The sequence below is a fragment of the Monodon monoceros genome, unplaced genomic scaffold (assembly GCF_005190385.1).
Source record: "Monodon monoceros isolate NGI ecotype Baffin Bay Population unplaced genomic scaffold, NGI_Narwhal_1 Super_Scaffold_11, whole genome shotgun sequence".
NCBI lineage: Eukaryota > Metazoa > Chordata > Mammalia > Artiodactyla > Monodontidae > Monodon > Monodon monoceros.
Genome location: NW_021703767.1, coordinates 7,734,859 through 7,747,649, shown reverse-complemented (window position 1 = coordinate 7,747,649; position 12,791 = coordinate 7,734,859).

Genomic DNA, 12,791 nt, shown 5'->3' with positions numbered 1-12,791 from the left:
TTTAAAGCTTATGTTTCCTTATTTATTTTCATTTTGGATGATCTGTCCATTGGTGTAAGTGAGGTGTTAAAGTCCCCCAGTATTATTGTGTTACTGTCGATTTCCTCTTTTATAGCTGTTAGCAGTTGCCTTATGTATTGAGGTGCTCCTATGTTGGGTGCATATATATTTATAATTGTTATACCTTCTTCTTGGATTGATCCCTTGATCATTATGTAGTGTCCTTCCTTGTCTCTTGTAACATTCTTTATTTTAAAGTCTATTTAATCTGACATGAGTATTGCTACTGCAGCTTTCTTTTGATTTCCATTTGCATGGAATATCTTTTTCCATCCCCTCACTTTCAGTCTGAATGTGTCCCTAGGTCTGAAGTGGGTCTCTTGTAGACAGCATATAGATGGGTCTTGTTTTTGTATCCATTCAGCAAGCCTGTGTCTTTTGGTTGGAGCATTTAATCCATTCACATTTAAGGTGATTATTGATATGTATGTTCCTCTGACCATTTTCTTAATTGTTTTGGGTTTGTTTTTGTAGGTCCTTTTCTTCTCTTGTGTTTCCCACTTAGAGAAGTTCCTTTAGCATTTGTTGTAAAGCTGGTGTGGTGGTGCTGAATTCTCTTAGCTTTTGCTTGTCTGTAAAGCTTTTGATTTCTCAATTGAATCTGGATGAGATCCTTGCCGGGTAGCGTAATCTTGGTTGTAGGTTCTTCCCTTTCATCACTTTAAATGTGTCATGCCACTCCCTTCTGTCTTGTAGAGTGTCTGCTGAGAAATCAGCTGTTAGCCTTATGGGAGTTCCCTTGTATGTTATTTGTCATTTTCCCCTTGCTGCTTTCAATAATTTTTCTTTAAGTTTTGCCAATTTGATTACTATGTGTCTTGGCGTGTTTCTCCTTGGGTTTATCCTATATGGGACTCGCTGCACTTCCTGGACTTGGGTGGCTATTTCCTTTCCCATGTTAGGGAAGTTTTCAACTATAATCTCTTCAAATATTTTCTCTGGTCCCTTCTCTCTCTCTTCTCCTTCTGGGACCCCTATAATGCAAATGTTGTTGCGTTTAATGTTGTCCCAGAGGTCTCTTAGACTGTCTTCATTTCTTTTCATTCTTTTTTCTTTAGTCTGTTGCGCAGCAGTGAATTCCAGCATTCTATCTTCCAGGTCACTTATCCGTTCTTCTGCCACAGTTATTTTGCTATTGATTCCTTCTAGTGTAGTTTTCATTTCAGTTATTGTATTGTTCATCTCTGTTTGTTTTTTCTTTATTTCTTCTAGGTCTTTGTTAAAGATTTCTTGCATTTTCTCGATCTTTGCCTCCATTCTTTTTCTGAGGTCCTGGATCATCTTCACTATCATTATTCTGAATTCTTTTCTGGAAGGTTGCCTGTCTCCACTTCATTTAGTTGTTTTTCTGGGTTTTTTTGTGTTCCTTCATCTGGTACATAGCCCTTGCCTTTTCATCTTTTCTATGTTTCTGTGAATGTGGTTTTTGTTGCTCAGGCTGCAGGATTGTGGTTCTTCTTGCTTTTGCTAAAGAGGACCTCTTTTAAAAATGTAAACTAATGAATTTCACAGAAATTACGCATTAGAGGGTGGTAGGATGTGAGCAGTACAGCATGTTTTGTCAGAATATCAAATGATGTAATTTGGTAGGATAAACCATTTTACCATAGATGGAAGGAAGCACCAGACCATTCCTGGTTGGCAAAGAGTGAGATTTTCAAAATATACTGCAACTGTGAAAGCAATAATAGGTTTCTGTGGCTGCTGTAGTTGCCTGAGTGGCAAACTATGATTGCACTACTCTTTCTACTCCATCCATCCAACCATCCATTCACCTACCCACCCACTTACCCATTCACCCACCCATCCATCTACCCATTCACTCATCCACCCATCCACCCACTCATCCATCCATCCATCCACCCACCCACCCATCTACCCATCCATCCACACATTCATGCATCCATCCAGCCATCCATCCACTTACTCATCCATCCATCCATCCAACAAAAAAGCACCAAGTAAGTACCAAGCATTGTGGAAGGCGCTGGGGACAGATGAGTGAGACAATATTTGGCTGTAAGGAGTTTGTTGTCTAATGGGGACGACAGACAGGAAGAGTTAATATACAGTGCAGTACTAGCTTATGAGCTCTGAAGATGGAAATTTGGAAGCCTGCTGGGGTCGGAGAAGTTAGGGAAGGATGGCCCAGATTGTCCCAGATTCACATTCCAGGTGGTCTTGGAGGGCGTGCCCTGTTGGGGAATGTAGACATTTGATAAAGAGGGCTAGTGGCGTGGAATATTGGCCCATCCTTATAAGGTCCAGCACGAAGTTTGGAAATGATGCTGCACAACAATAATTATTAACCTGGGCTCCAAGGACAGGGGCCCAGGGCACTTGGGTTTGAGAGGCAGGGCTCCTAAGCTCCACCCCTGCTGCAACTGGGCAACTCATCTTTTGTCTAATTTAAATAATGAGCTTCTGCTTGAGAGGTCTGCCAGAGAAAAGTTTCTGCAGCTTAGTTTGGAAACCACCAGAGTAGATGAGGGGGCTCCAGCTATGGCTGTGGCTGGGGAGTTGCTTTAGACAATCGCTCCCGGGTAATGTGGAGGGTGGCTCCAGGGGAGTCAGCTAGAAACCGGGACGGGGGCTCTTCTCTTGGGTACCTGAAGGGATGGAGACATGCCCATGGGTTTCTGCTGGCCCTGGTGAGTGCTAAGTGGGACAGATGTGTAAGGGGCCAGGGGGTGCAGAAGATGGGTTAGTAACTCTACCAGGTGCAGCAGCGGGACTGGCGGGGAGGTCACACTAGGAAAAGTGGGATGAAATAGTGACGGTGTCCTGAGGGTTTTATTTCACATCCAGCAGGCTCTGGGAAATGATATAACCCAGGTATATTTTTACGCAACGTCTTCTGTTCACATTATAGTGTGAGGCGATCAATATGCCATTTGGAAACTCTGCTGGACCCAGGGGCTTCTTTCATGCCTCCCTAGAGGGGGCTGGGGGCCAAGGCTCTCTGGAGTCAGAGCTGAGGTGCTGGAGTTGGGCAAAGCCAACGCCATGCAAAATGGAACACTGAGAACATGGAAAACTCTCTTAGGAACATTTCTTCAGTTCAGCATTGGACTTTGGTATTGTTAAACTTCTCTAGTTGAGACACTTAGAGCTGTGACAAGCAGCTGTGAACTGCTCTGTGAGTCCTGAGGTCCCTTTCATCTTTTAAAGTTTCGTGAGGTGCAAACAGCAGATGGGTATAGAATGGGTCCTGCCTGGGTGGGCAGGTGTGGGAAGGAGCAGGGCCGCCTCAATGCAGGGATCTGGCCATAGGCAGAGCGTGTGGACAGGTGGGTGGGGGAGGGGAGGGGGGAGAGAGACAGAGACAGAGAGACAGAGAGAGAGAGAGGGAAAGGATTATTACAAACCCATGACACCGTTCTTGATTTATATGGGGAGAGGTCTGACCTCCTGGTGGTCCTGTGAAAGGATATGGCACTTCAAAAATGATTCATGTTCCCACATGCAGAAAAGGCTGACTTCTTTGGACACACACACACAAAGAAGAAACCAAGGACATATCAAATTTTTCTTTTATTGTTCCAGTCAAAAAAAAGAGGAACACCTCAATATGTAAACAGTTTCCCTAACACAGCGAGTTCTTAAAGATATATTTTTTTATTCTAAAAAAATTTGGCATTGTAGTGATTTCTCAATACATAGTTTGTGCTTTCGCATTTTGCATGCTTTCGCCTCATTGTCCGTGCACAGATGTACTTGGAGTTGAGTTACAAAAGGACTGAAAAGTGGGTCAGGAGCCAAACCAGCACTTGAGCCCTACCTGGCTTTCCTTTCCAAAAAACATGGCGAGAAGGTTGACAATACTGACTTCAGAAGCCAGTCTAATCACTTATCATGAGGAAAAGTCAGAAGCCTTGGTAGGATTTTTTGAAAGATGCATTTTCATATTTTTTTCTGTTTATCATTAAAGGATCGTTGGTTTTGCTCAAGTAAAACTTCATTTTTGCATTGTATTGTTTAATATCTATAAATCTCTCATATAATAACCCTTGTTTTACGATTTTTCTGGACTTGTAATTTACTACTAAATGCTATTGAAATTCCACCAATGATTTACTCTGTTTCCACAGACTCACTGAATCATATCAAAGTGCTTGACAGTTTTGTCAAGGACATTTTGCCTTTTTCTAGTGAAAGCTATTCTGTTAAAAAAATTCAATCCTAAAGCCTTGAGAGCCTTTTAAGCATAATGGTGGGTTTATTAATAAATGCTGCTGTACTATTCTTTCTGTGGTCTGTGTTCCTTAGCCTGGAATCCCGTCTTCTACAATTTAGCACCAGTTTTCAAAATGCACATTTCATCAAATCTACAATAAGCCATCCCAACCCATCTAGGCTGGCCTAGGTACCATCTCCCAATCTTGCTTTGTGTATGCCTATCTTTGGACCCTCTCTCATGCTGGCTCCTCAAACTGAAAGGAAGGCCCTCCCTCCTGGATCTCTATCTTCCAAATCCCATTTAGTCTCAAGGAATGTCAGGACAAATATCCCTTCCTTTCCCAGGAAACCACTCCTTATGGCTTTCTTTAAATTTCAGAACACTTGTTGTGCCCTCTCTATTAGGTTGTCTTCTTCCTAAAACTAGAGTGTGTTAATTTCCCTCTTAGGCCTCAGTATCTTCATTTGTAAAGTGGGAGTCAGAATTTGCTCACCAGGCTTTTGTGTGGCTTGATGCACTCAGCACGTGTTGTCATGTGGTGAGAGCTGGTAGCCATGAGGTTGTAGGCTTGTTGAGGGCAGAGGAAGAAGTCAACATTCCTTAGTCTTCAGAGTAACTTGCCTAGGGCACCACCCACTGTACTACAACTTTTCATGGGCCAATACTCATCAAGCTCATGTAGATATAGAATAATAAAATATGGAGCATCAGCCAGCTTTCAGAATATTTTGAGTAGAGTTCTTTCTTTTTCTAGTTTTAGTCGGTGGTTTAGATCCCTGAGAATGGAAGTACAAGTGCATGGCTGCTCCCAGCATTGGTGAACTTCGTGCACCTTGAAAATGAAATATTTTATTTCTCTGTAGGAGAAATTTATCAAAAACTCAAGTTCTTAAAAGAATTTCTGGGAACAACACTGAAGATCAAATATGTCTGTGCCTTGTCTCTTTTTAGAAGACCTGCATTCTCTAGGAATGGATACTGGACCTGGAACACCAACTTGCACCCCAGTGACACCCCAGCTTTATGACCTGGTCCTGGGAGCGACCGTTCTTTGTTTTGTTTAAATAGTTCCTGACAGCTCTGTGTGATGGTAGGAATGAGGACTTCCAGGTCAAGAGAAACATGGATGTCTAAAAACATGCAATGCTCAAACCAGATGAAGAATTACCCTCAATTTCACAGATTCAGATTAAAAAGACTATTGAAGTTTATGCACTGCTCAGGACTTTTGAACTAGTGAACTTTCCAGAATAGTTTTCTTCTTTTCTTAGGAAATGGCTCACAGAACAACTTCATATTTTATAGGGCCATAGCAAATATTTGGGGCCTTAGTATTGTGCTATTTTATTGGGAAAGACAAACATAATGAATTATCTTTCAATTAGTAGTGGAAGAGAGTGATATGGTTGAAATAAAGCAGTTGAATGAAAATGTTATTATGGTGTAAGCTTTTTGCCTCCTTAATTATGTTCTGCTTGGTTTAGTATTAATTCTTTTTTTTTTTGGCTGGCCTGGGATCCCAGGTACATGCTTCAGGAAAGGTAGAGTTGGATTCAAGTTAAAAATAAGTTGCCAATAACCTGCTGGAGCTGACTGAGCTGTTCATGGATGAACCTAAGATGTAGGCATGCACTTATTTTCTATCAAAGATGCTAAGCTTCCTTGGGGCTTTTTCTACTGTAGAGGAGAGTATAATGCTTCTCTGGTAATACCTCATTTTTCTAGAAGGTACCTAACTCACACTCACAGCTTGTTTATTTGCTACAGGTTTAGTTGTGGTAAAAGAGAGGAGAGAAGGATGTGGTTGGCAAGGAGATGCTTGAGACAAGCATATGGGTGGTGATGAAATTTCACTGCTGCCAGCAAAGGAAACAGTGAAACTCTTAGAAGCAGCTGAGACTTCAAGCTAAACATCTTGGGCTATTTAGTGTAAGGAAGGATGGTATAGACCAGATCTGATGGTGATGTAGACTGGAACAGATACTGAGTCATAGACGCAGAGACTGTGGGATTCAAATACTTGCTGAAAAAGATGAAACTAACAGCAGACACATTTTTTTCCCTCAAGCTTACATGAAACATTCACCAAGATAAACCACATTCTGGGCCATAAAACACACCTTAACAAACTTAAAAGAATAGAAATTATGCCATGTCTGTTTTAGACCGCAGTGGAATTAAACTAGAAATCAATAACAGAAAGAGAGATGAAATATCTCAAAGTACTTGGAGATTCAACAGCACACATCTAAATAACACATAGGTTAAAGCAGAAATCTTAAGAGAATTAAAATAATATTTTGAACTCAGTGAAAATGGAAATACAACTTATCATAATTTGTGGGATGCAGTGAAAGCAGTGCTTAGAGGGATTTAGAAGGAAGAAATAAAATTGTCTTTGTTTGCAGATGACATGATTGTCTAAATTGTCTATGTAGAAAATCTGAAAGAATAAAGCAAAAACTCCTGGAACTAATAAGCCCTTATAGCAAGGTTGCAGGATACAGGGTTAATATACCAAAAGTCAATCACTTTCTTTCCTATATACCAGCAATGAACAAGTGGAATTTGAAATAAAAAACACACCACTATTTACATTAGCACTCCCCAATATGAAATACTTAGGCTTAAATCTAACAAAATATGTATGAGGAAAACTACAAAACTCTGATGAGAGGTATCAAAGATGAACTAAATAAATGGAGAGATAGTCCATGTTCATGGATTGGAAGAGTCAATATTGCCAAGATGTCAGTTCTCCCTAAATTGAACTACAGACTCAATGCAATTCCAGTCAAAATCCCAGCAAGTTATTTTGTGGATATTGACAGACTGATTCTAAAGTTTATATGGAGAAACAGAAGACCCAGAAGAGCCAACTCAATATTGAAGGAGAAAAACAAAGTAGGAGGACTGACACTACCTAATCTCAAGGCTTATTATAAAGCTACAGTAATTAAGATGGTGAGGTATTGGTGAAAGAACAGACAAACAGATCAATGGAACAGAGTAGAGAGCCCAGAAATAGACCCACATAAATAGTCAACTGAACTTTGACAAAGGAGCAAAGGCAATACAATGGAGCAAAGATAGTTATTTCAACAAATGGTGCTGGAAAAAACGGTACATTCATATTAAAAAAAAAATGAATCTAGGGAACTTCCCTGGTGGTCCAGTGGTTGAGACTCTGTGCTTCCAATGCAGGGCATGAGGGTTCGATCCCTGGTCAGAGAACTAAGATCCCACATGTGGCGTGGCAAAAAAAAAAAAGAATCTAGATGCAGACTTTACACCTTTCACAAAAGTTAACTCAAAATGAATCATAGATTTATATGTAAAATGCAAAACTAGAAAACCCCTAGAAGAGAACATATGAGAAAACCTAGATGACCTTGAATATGGCAATGACTTTTAAAATACAACACCAAAGGCATATTTCATGAAGGAAAGAATTGATAAGCTGGTCTTCATTAAAATTAAAAATTTCTGCTCTGCAAAAGACACTGTCAACAGAATGAGAAGACAAATCACGGACTGGGAGAAAATATTTGCAAAAGACTCATCTGATAAAGGACTGTTATCATCCAAAATATAAGAAGAACGCTTAAAACTCAACAATAAGAAAGTAACCTGATTAAAAAATGGGCAAAGAGATTAGACCCATGCACCTATGGTCAACTAATCTGTGACAAAGGAGGCAAGAGTATACAATGGAGAAAAATGACAGTCTCTTCAGTAAGTGGTGCTGGGAATGAAATTAGAGGTCTCTCTAACACCATACACAAAAATAAACTCAAAATGGATTAAAAACCTAAATGTAAGGCTGGATACTATAAAACTCTTGGAGGAAAACATAGGCAGAACACTTTCCGACATAAATTAGAATAATGAAAATAAAAATAAATAAATGGGACATAATTAAACTTAAAAGCTTTTGCACAGCAAAGGAAACCATCAACAAAACAAAAAGACAACCCACAGAATGGGAGAAAATATTTGCAAACAAAGTGACCACAAGGGATTAATCTCCAAAGTATACAAACAGCTCATGCAGCTCAATAACAACAACAAAAAAACCCACAAACAATCCAATCAGAAAATGGGCAGAAGATCTAAATAGACGTTTCTCCAAAGAAGACATACAGATGGCCAAAAAGCACATGAAAAGATGCTCAACATCACTAATTATTAGAGAAATGCAAATCAAAACTACAATGAGGTATCACCTCACACTGGTCAGAATGGGCATCGTTAAAAAAATCTACAAATGGACTTCCCTGGTGGTGCAGTGGTTAAGAATCTGCCTGCCAATGCAGGGGACACGGGTTTGAGCCCTGGTCCGGGAGGATCCCACATGCTGAGGAGCAACCAAGCTCGTGTGCCACAACTGCTGAGCCTGTGTTCTAGAGCCCGAGAGCCACAACTACTGAGCCTGTGAGCTGCAACTGCTGGGGCCCGCGTGCCTGGAACCCGTGCTCAGCAGCAGGGGGAGGCCACCGCCGTGAGAAGCCTGTGCACCACAAGGAAGAGTAGCTCCCACTCACCTCCACTAGAGAAAGCCTGTGCACAACAATGGAGACCCAACTCAGCCAAAAATAAATAATAAATAAATAAATAAATAAATTTATTTTTTAAAATTTACAAATGATAAATGCTGGAGAGGGCGTGGAGGAAAGGGAACCCTTCTACATTGTTGGTGGGAATGTAAATTGGTACAGCCACTATGGGGAACAGTGTGGAGGTTCCTTAAAAAACTAAAAATAGAGCTGCCATAGGTTCCAGCAATCCCACTCCTGGGCATATACCTGGAGAAAACCATAATTCAAAAAGATACATGCACCCCAGTGTTCATTGCAGCACTGTTTACAATAGCTAGGACACTGAAGAAACCTAAATGTCCATTGACAGAGGAATGGATAATGAAGATGTGGTACATATATACAATGGCATATTACTCAGGCATAAAAAAGAATGAAATAATGCCATTTGCAGCAACACGGATGGACCTAGAGATTTTCATACTGAGTGAAGTAAGTCAGACAGAGACAAATATATGATATTGCTTATATGTGTAATCTAAAAAAATGGTACAAATGAGCTTATTTACAAAACAGAAATAGAATCACAGATGTAGAAAACAATCTTATGGTTACCAGGGGGGAAAGTGGGGGGAGGGATAAATTGGGAGATTGGGACTGACACATACACACTATTATATATAAAATAGATAACTGATAAGGACCTACTGTATAGCCAGGGAACTTTACTCAATACTCTGTAATGGCCTATATAGGAAAAGAATCTAAAAAAGAGTAGATATATGTATATGTATAACTGATTCACTTTGCTGTACAGCAGAAACTAACACAATATTGTAAAACAACTATGCCCCAACAAAAATTTAAAAAAAGTGGGCAAAGACCTGAACAGACACCTCATCAAAGAAGAAGTACAGTGGCAAATAAGCATATGAAAAGATGCTCCAAATCTTATATCATCAGGGAAATGCAAATGAAAACAATGAGATATCAGTGCACCCCATTAGTTTTTTTTTTTTTTTTTTTTGTAGTACGCGGGTCTCTCACTGCTGTGGCCTCTCCCGTTGCGGAGCACAGGCTCCGGACGCGCAGGCTCAGCGGCCATGGCTCACGGGCCCAGCCGCTCCACGGCATGTGGGATCTTCCCGGACCGGGGCATGAAGCCACGTCCCCTGCATTGGCAGGCGGACTGTCAACCACTGCGCCACCAGGGAAGCCCAGTGAACTCCTATTAGAATGGCCAAACTCTAAAACACTGACAATTCCAGATGCTGGCATGGATGTGGAGCAACAAGAATTATCACTCACTGTTGGTGGCAAAATGGTGCAGCCACTTTTGAAGGCAGTTTGGCAGTTTCTTACAAAACTAAACATAGTTTCATCATATGATTCAGGCTTCATGTTCCTTGGTATTTACCCAAATGAAAAAAAAAAACCCTTGATGTCTACATAAAAAACCTGCACACAAATATCTACAGCAGCTTTATTCATCGTTGTCAAAACTTGGAAGCAACCAAGATGTCCTTTGGTACATGAATGGATAAATAAACTGTGGTACATCCAGACAATGGAATAGTATTCAGCACTAAAAATAAATGAGCTACCGAGCCACGGAAAGATGTGGAGGAACTTAACATGTGTATTACTAAAGGAAAGAAGCTAATCTGAAAAGGTTATATACTGTATGATTCCAACGATATGACATTGTGGAAAAGGCAAAACTATGGAGACAGTAAAAAGACTAGTGGTTGCTAAGGTTTAGGGGGAGGGAGAGATGAATAGGCAGAGCACAGAAGATGTTTAGGCAGTGAAACTATTCTGTATGATTCTACAATAGTGGATACATGTCGTTATACAACACACATTTGTCAAAACTCATAGAATGTACAACACCACGAGTGAACCTTAATGTAAACTATGGACTTTAGGTGATAACGACAATCAAGATAGGTTCATCAATTGTAACAAATGTAGCCACTCTGATGGGGGATGTTGATAACGTGGGAGGTTGCACATGTGCAGGGACAGGGGGTATATGGGAAGTCTCTATATTTTTCACTCAGTTTTGCTGTGGACCTAAAACTGCTCTAAGAAAATAAGGTTTATTAATTTTTAAAAAGATGAGAAAACTGTTTCAAAGCAGTTCATTTATTTATCCAAGATCACACGGCCCATCTGGGGATGGAACCAGGACCAGAATCCCAGTCTCCTCAGACTGAATCCAGGTTTCCTACATACCAGTGAAAAAAAAAGCTACTTTATGTATGACCTGTTGCCTGTGGCTTCAGGGAAGCATATGGTACATTTCAGAAAGAATATCACAGTGATGGTGAGGGGGGTCTGGGGGGAAGTGATTATTATTGTTATGGCTTTGGCTTTCTGGAAATTCACTTATGTGGACCAGCTCATAACGGATTGGGAAGGATAAGTGTGTGTGTGCGTGTGCGCGCGCGCGCGTGCGTGTATATAAGTGCATGTATATTTGTGTATATGTATCTATGTGTGTATGCATTTGTCAGTTGATGTGTTAGTTACAAAAGACTGGAAACTCCCACTGCATTGTGTACCTTTAGCGGAGTCTTTTAGAAAAGGAAAACAAGCATATGAAGATACAAATAGAGAGGAACCACAGGAGAAGAGCCCACACGTCTTGTTGATGCCTGTTGTAATAGAATTAAAAAATAAGATGGAAGTCAAGCTGCTCAGGCTGTGGAAAGTTCTCGCTTATTCCCTAACACCCATCTGAACACGGCCAGCTGACCCAGTGACATGCAAACTCTGGGATCTGATCTGGCCTGACTTGTACAGTTTGGGCATGACTTAGAGATTTGAATGTTAAGATCGTCTCTCTGAAAGCAGGCCATCATCTTGAGTACCACCATGTCCAAAGTTTCCATGAGGTCGGTGTCCAGTGGGATTGCTGCTGAGACATTCCTGGTTAGCAGAGTTTATTCCAGCCTGATTCATGGGGCCAGACTGAATTGAACTCTAAGAGCTTCAGTGCTAAATTCCACTTCACCTTTCATACCAATGTCAAGGAGTTTTTTTTCTCAGTTTCAAAGCCAGATGGAAAATGGCAAGTTCAAGGAGAAATAGTACTGGGGGAACTTTGCATCCTGGCGGCAAAAATGAATACCTCTAATTTGAAATTAAGGCTTCTAAAGGAATTTGTAAGTAAATTTTTAAAATCGCCTTCGTTTCTACTTGAGCTTATTATTGAAACACTATTTATTGTGGACCAATCTTAACCTTTTAAGCAGAGATTAATAAGATGGCAGCTCTTTGGACATCTATTACATCAGATGATGTGAATTTAGTTTTGGTTTTGGAATCTTTTTTTTTTTTTTAAAGGCGAATGTGATTTGGGTGTGAGATTGTGATTATGGGGATGATGGCTTAAAGAATAGCTTTTTTTTTTTTTTTTTTTGTGGTACGCGGGCCTCTCACTGTTGCGGCCTCTCCCATTGCGGAGCACAGGCTCCGGACGCGCAGGCCCAGCGGCCATGGCTCACAGGCCCAGCCGCTCCGCGACATGCGGGATCCTCCCAGACTGGGGCACAAACCCACGTCCCCTGCATCGGCAGGCGGACTCTCAACCACTGCGCCACCAGGGAAGCCCTTAAAGAATAGCTTTTTAAGGAGGAGTTTGGCCACCTAAGTGCATGCCATCCTAGGAGGAATGGGTAGGAATATCTCACACCTGGCATGCTGAATGAATACCTATTTGCCTGGGCACTGTCCCATGTGTCCTTGGTTTCCCCCAAGGCTATCTACAAGTGGAGCAGTCCTGGGGGGCCTCTGCCAATTCTCATCAAAGACTCCATGGAGTGGTCAGTACCAATAGGCTATGGTTGCCATGGCAGCAGCCATGAATGTCCTGGGTAACCAGGCACCACATAGGTGCTGGGTTTTTCCCCAGAGCACAGTCTGTGCAGATGGTGAGGGAGGAAAGACCACTTTGCACAGGCAGATTTTGGGGTCATTGTTTCAGAATCCTGTACACACTTGATAGT